The sequence below is a fragment of the Nuphar pumila genome, chromosome 4 (assembly GCF_984573655.1).
Source record: "Nuphar pumila chromosome 4, dmNupPumi1.hap1.1, whole genome shotgun sequence".
Taxonomy (NCBI): Eukaryota; Viridiplantae; Streptophyta; class Magnoliopsida; order Nymphaeales; family Nymphaeaceae; genus Nuphar; species Nuphar pumila.
Window position 1 is genome coordinate 8,296,813 of NC_143252.1, and position 8,444 is coordinate 8,305,256.

Sequence of the window (8,444 nt, forward strand, 5' to 3'; positions counted from 1 at the left end):
TCTGAAACCAATGGCCTGCACCATCAATTTTCGGCGTCTAGATGAAGGGCTGGGAGACCAGAACAGCAACAAGCGGAATAGATCGGTTGCCGACGATGGTGGTCAGCCCCTCGCCATGGAGATCGATGACCACCCATCTTCGAATAGGGCGGCCCTCCCTTCCGCCTAGGACCCGAACAGACCCACCTTCGGCAAGCCCACCTACGGTGGAGTCATCACTGGGAACTTCTGGCGTTGTCCCTAAGACCCAAAGTCTGCCCACCCAACGAAAAACTTCTGGCTCCGCCACTGCCAAGATCTTGAGCATGACTATCATTAAATAGCTTATCAAAATAATCTTTCCATCTCTCCTTAATCTCCTCATTTTTTACTAAAACCCTTTGCGTTTCATCTTTGATACATCTAACCATACCCAAATCCCTCGATTTCCTATCTCTCATCTTTGCAAGCCTATAAATATCTTTCTCGTCTTCTTTGGTATCCAACTTGTTATAAACCTCCTTATATACCTTAGCCCTCGCGTTTCGAACTACTTTTTTAGCTTCCTTCTTTGCTATCATATACTTCTCCAAATTCTCATTATCACGACTCTTACTTAGATTTCTATAACACTCTCTTTTAACCTTAATAGCTAATTTGACATCCTCGTTCCACCATGATGTATCCTTACCTAGTGGTGCACCGCCTTTAGACTCACCCAATACCTCCTTAGCCACCTTTCTCATGCCACCCGCTATCTTATTCCACATTGATTCTGAATCCTCCTCGAGACACCAATCAACTTCCTTAACTACCTGCTCTACAAACATTCCTTGTTTAGCTCCTTTCAGTGCCCACCACTTAATTCTAGGATCTATCCTATGTCTATCCCTTTTGCGGCATTGTCTAATTCTAAGATCTAAAATTAAGACTCTATGTTGTGTAGCTACACTTTCTCCCGGTATAACCTTACAATCGATGCAACAACCCCTATCTCTCTTTCTAAGTAGGAAAAATCTATCTGACTCGTATTAACCCCACTTTTAAATGTTACTAGGTGAGACTCCCTCTTCCTAAACCAAGTGTTTGCTAAGATCATATCATAGGACAAACAAAAATCTAAAATCCTTTCTCCACTTTCATTTCTTTCTCCTATACCATAGCCTCCATGGATACTCTCAAATCCATCCCTACTAATGCCTACATGTCCATTAAGGTCACCACCGATGAAAAGCTTTTCTCCATAAGATATCCCTTGTACTACTCCATCTAAATCTTCCCAAAATTGATGCTTAATGGAATCATCTAAACCTACTTGAGGTGCATAAACACTAATAATATTAATAATATCCGTACCTAATACTAATTTAATAAGTAAAATTCTATCACCCTTCCTACGAACGTCAACTACATTATCTATAAATTGACGACTCATAACAATCCCTACTCCATTCCTATTCCTATTTATTCCTGTATACCAAATCTTATATCCCCAAGGTTCTATCACTTTTGCTTTCTCACCTACCCATTTGGTCTCTTGTAGACATAAAATATCAATCTTTCTCCTACACATAACATCTACTAACTCTACCAACTTACCAGCTAAAGACCCTATGTTCCAAGTGGCTAACCTAATTTTATGGTCTTGGACTAACTTCTTTACCCCCACCCGTCCAACAAAGTGAGGGAACCCTTGCCTATTTGACACCACACCCGGGCGCCGGTGTGACGCGTCGCTTCTGGGCGACGACCTAGCAACCCTTGCCCATTTATCACTGCCTCCGGGCCTAGAGAGTACAGCGCGTCGCTCAGTAGGGAACGCCCCAACGAAATTCTCATATTGGTTCATTTTCATAGGGTATGCCAAAATTACAAAATGATTATTTAGGAAGATAAAAAAAAATTACAAAATGATTATTTAGGAAGATAAAAAAAAAACATGTAGTAGAGATTTTCCCTCCTATTTTCTTCCCCAATCATTTTCCTTGACTGACGATTCTACACCCAACATTTTTTTGATGAGAAGAAGACCTCGTACCCATAATCTAAAATTTGAAAAATGGATAAGTTTAAATTGAGTTTTGAAATAACTCTAACTTTAGGTACTTGAATTTTTGTTTGAAATGTTTGAAAATGTTCCAATACTTTTAATTTCTATATTAGTTCCAGCGACCGTAGAAACACAAGAATTATAAACAGATTTTGTGCATTCGGATAAAAGGGATTCTAAAGGAGTCATATGAAAGAAGGAACCAAAGTCAAGAATCCAAGAAAGTGTACATAGAGGAGAAGAAGTAGATATGAAAGCACCGAAAGTTGATGCAGAGAAAGTCTTAAGGAATAGTTGCAATGCTTTTGTTAGATATTGAATAGAATCCTTAAGCTCTCCTCCTTTCATGATGGCTTCATCACCCTTTTTTGGGTGATGTTTTTTCAACGGTTGCTACCTTCCTTTTGAACTAGGGACATTCCGGTTTGATATGTCCCGGTTCTTGGCAAAAATGACAAATAATTCTCCTCCCTCCTCTATTGTTATAAGTTCCTCCATTGTTATTTTTTCAAAAATGAGGAGGTCTATACACTTTAACATTATTGTTGGGTCTTGATACAACGAGAACCTCTTCACTTCCTTTAGTCATGCCAAGTCGGGTCTCGGTTTGGTATACCTCTCCAAGAGCATCATCAAGAAAGGTGGTGGGAGTTCTATGCAAGATATTAAAACTAACATGCTTAAACTCGAGTCTCAACCCAAAAAGGAAAGAAAATAAATGTTCCTCCTCAAGTTGTTTTTGCCTCATTTCAATAGCGGGACCATCCCACTTAGGCTCAAGCAATGCTAATATTAGAATATGGACTTGATATGGATCCAATAAAGGATCCATATCCATTCACGAGTTTTGTATTCTAACGTAATTTGTATTACTAATATAGGGCACTTTTGTCCATGTAAAATTATTGTAACCCTATTAAGTCTAATGAAGAATTACTGCAGCCATTAAGAAAAACGCAAAGGCTGCCGATTCCAGAAAGCTCTCTTCTCCTCCTTACTCTTTCTTGTATTTCCAAGAAAGCACGTCTGTTCATCAGTAGTTTTATCATGGTATCAAAGCAGCGGAACTTCTGGGCGTGAAAGGTCTTACTCAGTGACGTAAAAAGTCGACTTTTCCTTGCCGTCAACAGGTTACGTTCTATTTTTGTCTTTCAGTTTATCTTCTTTCTTCTTCTTCCGATTTCCTTCCGACCTCTCCTTGTTGTCAACAGGTCGCGATCTGCCTCCTATCACCTTCTTCTTCTTCTATCTTCGTCTGCTAAAGGTCCAATATTCCTATCGCAGATCTGAAACGCATTCAGATCTGTTGTGTATCTTCAACAGATCTGAAATAAAATTCAGATCCACTGTCATCCCCTTCTCTTCAGATCTGCTGCAGTTAAAACCTTTCGTGACATCCTCTGTCTTTCTATTTAAAACCCTAAAATAAATTTATATATATATATATATTTTCACCTCTCTGACTGAGCCCTAAAATCAACAACTACATCTATGTTCTCCTTCACCAGCCGGTTGTGTCGTGTAGGTTATCTCATGTTTTCCTCCTTATTCTGGCCCTATACTCAATCTAAAATAAGTCACGTCGAACTTGCTTCACTAATTCGATTTCAGATTTCTCTTCAAAATCATTGTTCTTGTTCTTAATTCCTCTTAACTTCAAATATTAATTTCCAAGGTTTGCAAATGGATACTTCTGCCAACTCTGGTCTTTCTTCCAATTTTCTGGGGCAGTTAGTCTCTGAAAAACTAAATACAAATAAATATCTGACTTGGAAAAGGCAGATTACTCCTTTCATTCGAAGTCAAGATCTTTCAGGTCACTTGGATGGTTCAATTTCAGCGCCTTCAGAGTCTATCACACAAGAAGCAAAAGAGGAAGGAGGATTTCCAAAGTTCAAACATCATTCGCAACCCTGCATTTGTTGCTTGGATGAAGCGCGATCAAGCCCTCGTCGCGTATATCACTTCCACATTGTCACAAGAGGTATTAGTTTCTATTCATGATGATTGTCCAGCTAAAGTATTATGGGAGACTCTAGCTCAGACCTACTCTCAGATATCAGAGGCTAAGGTGTTATTTCTCAAGCGTGAATTTCAACTTTTAAAAAAGGAGTCAATGACCATTATTGAATTTTTAAATCAAGTCAAAAGCATCACAGATCAATTAGCAATTGTCAGATATCCAGTGTCAGATAAAGAAAAAGTGCAACAGACACTGAGTGCCCTGGGGTCCGAGTATCATGTTCTTGTCACTTCTTTATCGTGTTTGCCTACGTTGCCCAATTTTGAGGATTTATGTGCTAAATTGTTCCAGTACGAGATATCTTTGAAAAGCATGTTAGATGCTTCAGCAGGGCAAACATCTACACATGATGTTTTTGCCACAGGATTCCTCCTATAGAGGGGGGCGTGGCAGAGGCAGAGAAACACAAATCCAGGGTGGACGTGGGTTACTACCTACGCCAAATTTCATTGTCGGCCTTTCAAAGAGTGTTCCCACATGCTACCAGTGCAACAAATATGGTCATATCAAAGCTAACTGCTGGTTTAACCCACAAAATCGTAACAGAATGCAAAACCATAGAAATGTTGTCACATCAGGAACTGTATGTACCTTCCGGGTCAATGATGATGCTAAGGATCTTCTCTTGTCTGCAATGGCCAACTTGAACTTGAAACAAAATGATGATAGAATATGGTATGTAGACTCTGAGGCAGCAGCTCATGTCACTGGCAATGCAGGTAAGTTCTCTACTTTGACCCCATATTTTGGTAAATCTAATATTATAACTGGAGATGGGACTCACCACCCTATTTCGAACGTAGGCAATGTCCTCATTTCTTTGTCTGAGTCTTCATCCATTCATTTATCTAATGTTGTCCATGCACCAAATATAAAGAAAAACATTGTCTCTGTTTCTAAGCTTGTTGATTCTACCAATTCATCTGTGGAATTTACTCCTACCTCTGTCTTTGTCAAGGATCTTCAAACGAAGAAGACGTTCGCTAAAGGAGAGCGGTGTAGAAACATGTATATTTTCAATAAAGATCCAGCCTCCAGTGTCCTGAAGCCAAAGTCCGATCATGTCTCTAAAAGTGTTTTAAGTATATCCAAATGCAATAAGCCAGATCTTTGGCATTCTCGTCTTGGTCATTGTAGTCGAGTCTTTATTAAAAAATTAGTGTCCAATGGTTTTCTTTCAGAGTCTGTTTCATCTTCATTACTGAAGGACAAAGTGTGTCTCAGTTGTCAGGTCTGCAAGAGTCATGTACTTCCCTTTCATCGGATAAATAAAAGAGCTCCCATGCCTTTTGAAATAATATGTTCTGATGTTTGGGGCCCAACCCCCAATCTTTCCTTTTCTAGAAGCAAATACTATGTATCCTTTATTGACAGTTTTTCTCGCTTTACCTGGATATTCTTTATGAAACATAAATCAGAAGTTTTTCTTATTTTCCGTCACTTTCATGCCTACGTTAAAACTCAATTCTCTCAAAATATTCAAATTCTCCAATGTGATGGAGGTGGTGAGTATTCCTCCAAAGAATTTTTAGATTTCCTCCAAGATAATGGGATACATCGTAGAGTTTCTTGCCCGTATATTCCACAACAAAATGGAATTGCCTAACGGAAACATAGACATATTGTGGAGAGTGCAATGAGTATGATGCATGGTTGTAACTTGCCTATTAATCTTTGGACAGAAGTTTTTCATACTGCTACTCATATGATAAATCGTCTTCCTATGCCTATTCTTGAAAATCAGTCTCTCTATTATGTTCTCTTTGGTGTATATCCTGATTATGATGAGTTACGAGTTTTTGGATGCACATGTTATGTACACATTGATAAATCCATAAGAACTAAATTTCAGGACAAAACCTCTATATGCCAATTTGTAGGTTATGCAGATGAACACAAGGGTTACAGGTGCTATGATCCTGCCAATAAGAAGATTAGAATTTTCAGAAATGTTGTTTTTGATGAAAATAGTTTTCTGGGAAATAAAGCAGACCGCAATCGTGAACATATTGTGTAAAAACTGCAAAAAAAAATGATTCGGGCCGGACCCGACCCGAGGCCACCACCTCTCGTTGTCTTTAAGAGACAGCGAGGCAGGAGAAGGGTTACGAAACCCCTTCCCCTCTCTACTCTCTTGTTTCTCTCACTCTCTCCCGACCGACTCCCTCTCCTTTGCGTTGCCGAGCACCGCCACCGACGACCCCCCTCCTTCTAGCGAGCTCCTTCCAGCAGCCCCAGGTACGCATCCACCGCCCCTCTTCTTTTCTTTTCCTTCTGTCTTTCTCTCCCTCTTCTCTCCGTTTGCGCAGGGAGGGTCTAAGCCACCTCCCTGCCTCCCTCAATCGCAAGGGAGGGGAAAAAGCCCCTCCTTGCTGCCCTAAATCGCATAGGAGGGGCAGCGCCCCCTCCCTGCGACGTGTTTTGCAAGGGAGGGGGCAAACCTCCCTCCTGATGCCTCTGTTGCAATGAAGGGGTCGAGCCCCTCCCTGTATGCCGTATTAGCGAGGGAGGGGTCGAGCCCCCTCCCTGCGTCTCCTTCCGGCAGGGGAGGGGTCGATCCCTCCCTGTGCTCCCTGCGGTCAGGGGAGGGGTTGAACCCCCTCGTTGCACCACCTTTAGCAGGGGAGGGCCCCAACCCCTCCCTGCTTCTTTTCCGGCAGGGGAGGGGGTCGAGCTCCCCTCCCTGCTCCTTGCTCTCTGTTACAGCAGGGGAGGGGGTCGAGCCTCCTCCCTGTGCCTCTTCTCTCTTTAGGCAGGGGCATCGCCCCTGCCATCGCTGTTTTTCGGCAAGCAGGGGCAAGCCTCCTCGCCTCGCTCTTCCCTGGCATCAGGTAGGGGCTTCGCCCCCTGCTTGCTCGCATTTCATCAGGCAAGGGCCAAGCCCCTGCCTCCTTGCATGTTCGACAGGCAGAGGCGAAGCCCCCTGCCTCTCTTCTTCTTTGTCAGGCGAGGGCACAGCCCTGCCTGCCCTCGCTCTCTGAAGACAGGGGTGCAACCCCTTGCCTCCCCGTTGGTAGCTGACAGCAAGGGCTCGCAGCCCCTGTCCCTGCTCACTGCCTCCTCGTAAATTGCTGACAACAGGTCAGCAGGGGCTCGCAGCCCCTGCTTCTTGCGCTGATAGCAGGTGTGCAAGGCCACGATGCCCCTGCCTCTGCTTCCTTCACGTCAGGTTAGCGGCAGTGCCCCTGATCTTCTTTTTTTGGTGTTAGCTTGCTAAGACTGTCACGTTTGAAGCTCGTACGACGGATCTCGCTCGCGCACCGTGACTCGAGCTGTCAATCGTTTACACTCGCAGGCGCCAATAAGCTTGCAACTCTCCAAGGTAATGGAAGATTGCACGAAGGACTTGGACAATTGAATTGAGTTCAATTAACTAAAAAGGACAATTAAATAAATATATATATAAATATATTTATACGAGTACGCATTTAACTAAAGACGTGGTTTCGTGATCCTTGTCCTTTATTTTCTGTCATGCCTTCCTTTTGTCGTCGCGCATTGTACCTAGGCTTTGCGTTTACACTGCTGCTTACAGTATTTACTTTGCTGTCGCGCTTTGCGCCCAGGCTCTTGCTTTTGCAAATGTTTTGTTATTGCAGATGACGTTCAGGTTTTCACTCATTGCATGTGCTATAAAGGCATCCTCATGGAGGATGTAAAGGCATTTACCGCTCTCCCTCTTGCGACAAGAGTTGAGTCGAGAGCTTAATGATACATCCTCATATAAGGAGATGGATACCTCGCAAGGATCCTGGCTTTTAGAGTGAGCAATCTTGCAAGGTAGACTTAAGAATTTAGAGAGTTGCGCAAAAGCATCAAAGACTGCCCAAATCGAAGCATTTGGAAGGATGTGATTGGCTGGTTCTGTTCGTCTTTTCGACATATCTCGGGTAACCCCAAATTGGGGCTCGAGCGAACTTCTTAGCGTGGGGGTTCTGTTGAGAAACCCGTATCCCGTCTATCGAGGCCAGTATTGAGTCATGCGAGGCATGTAGATACCCCAATAGCGGATGAGATTCTAGAAAATCGCATGCTAAATGTTGGCACAAGCAGTTGGTTGTTTCAAAAGATAAAGAATGTCAAAAGTAAAGTTTGAGAAACATTACATCTTTATGAAACACTTTTGTTAAGGTTCCTATTGAGGAGCTATACCCCTTTCATCCTAGAGTACTTGTAGTCGTGCACTATACGCTAGTACTGCGATGATCGGATGAGACGGTCGTGTGACCTTGAATAGTGCTAAATGCACAATGTTGTAATCACATAAATGGTGACTGGTCGTCTTCACAGGCTAGATGCTCGAGTGGTTGAAAGACCACAGCATAGGATAGGTCGTTAGTTAAGCAACACCTAACGCACCCATTCACTTCTTGTTGTCTGTCAAGAGAGAGG

General features: G+C 42.7%; 1 long non-coding RNA gene across 1 annotated transcript; it reads right to left on the reverse strand.

Annotated features, from left to right (window-relative positions):
- Positions 1-473: 473 nt before the first annotated feature.
- LOC149839256 (uncharacterized) lies at positions 474-1,375 on the reverse strand. Its single transcript, XR_016431316.1, has 2 exons — positions 775-1,375; positions 474-716 (listed from the first exon to the last, which is right to left on the reverse strand). It is a non-coding gene; the product is annotated as an uncharacterized LOC149839256 (long non-coding RNA).
- Positions 1,376-8,444: the final 7,069 nt, after the last annotated feature.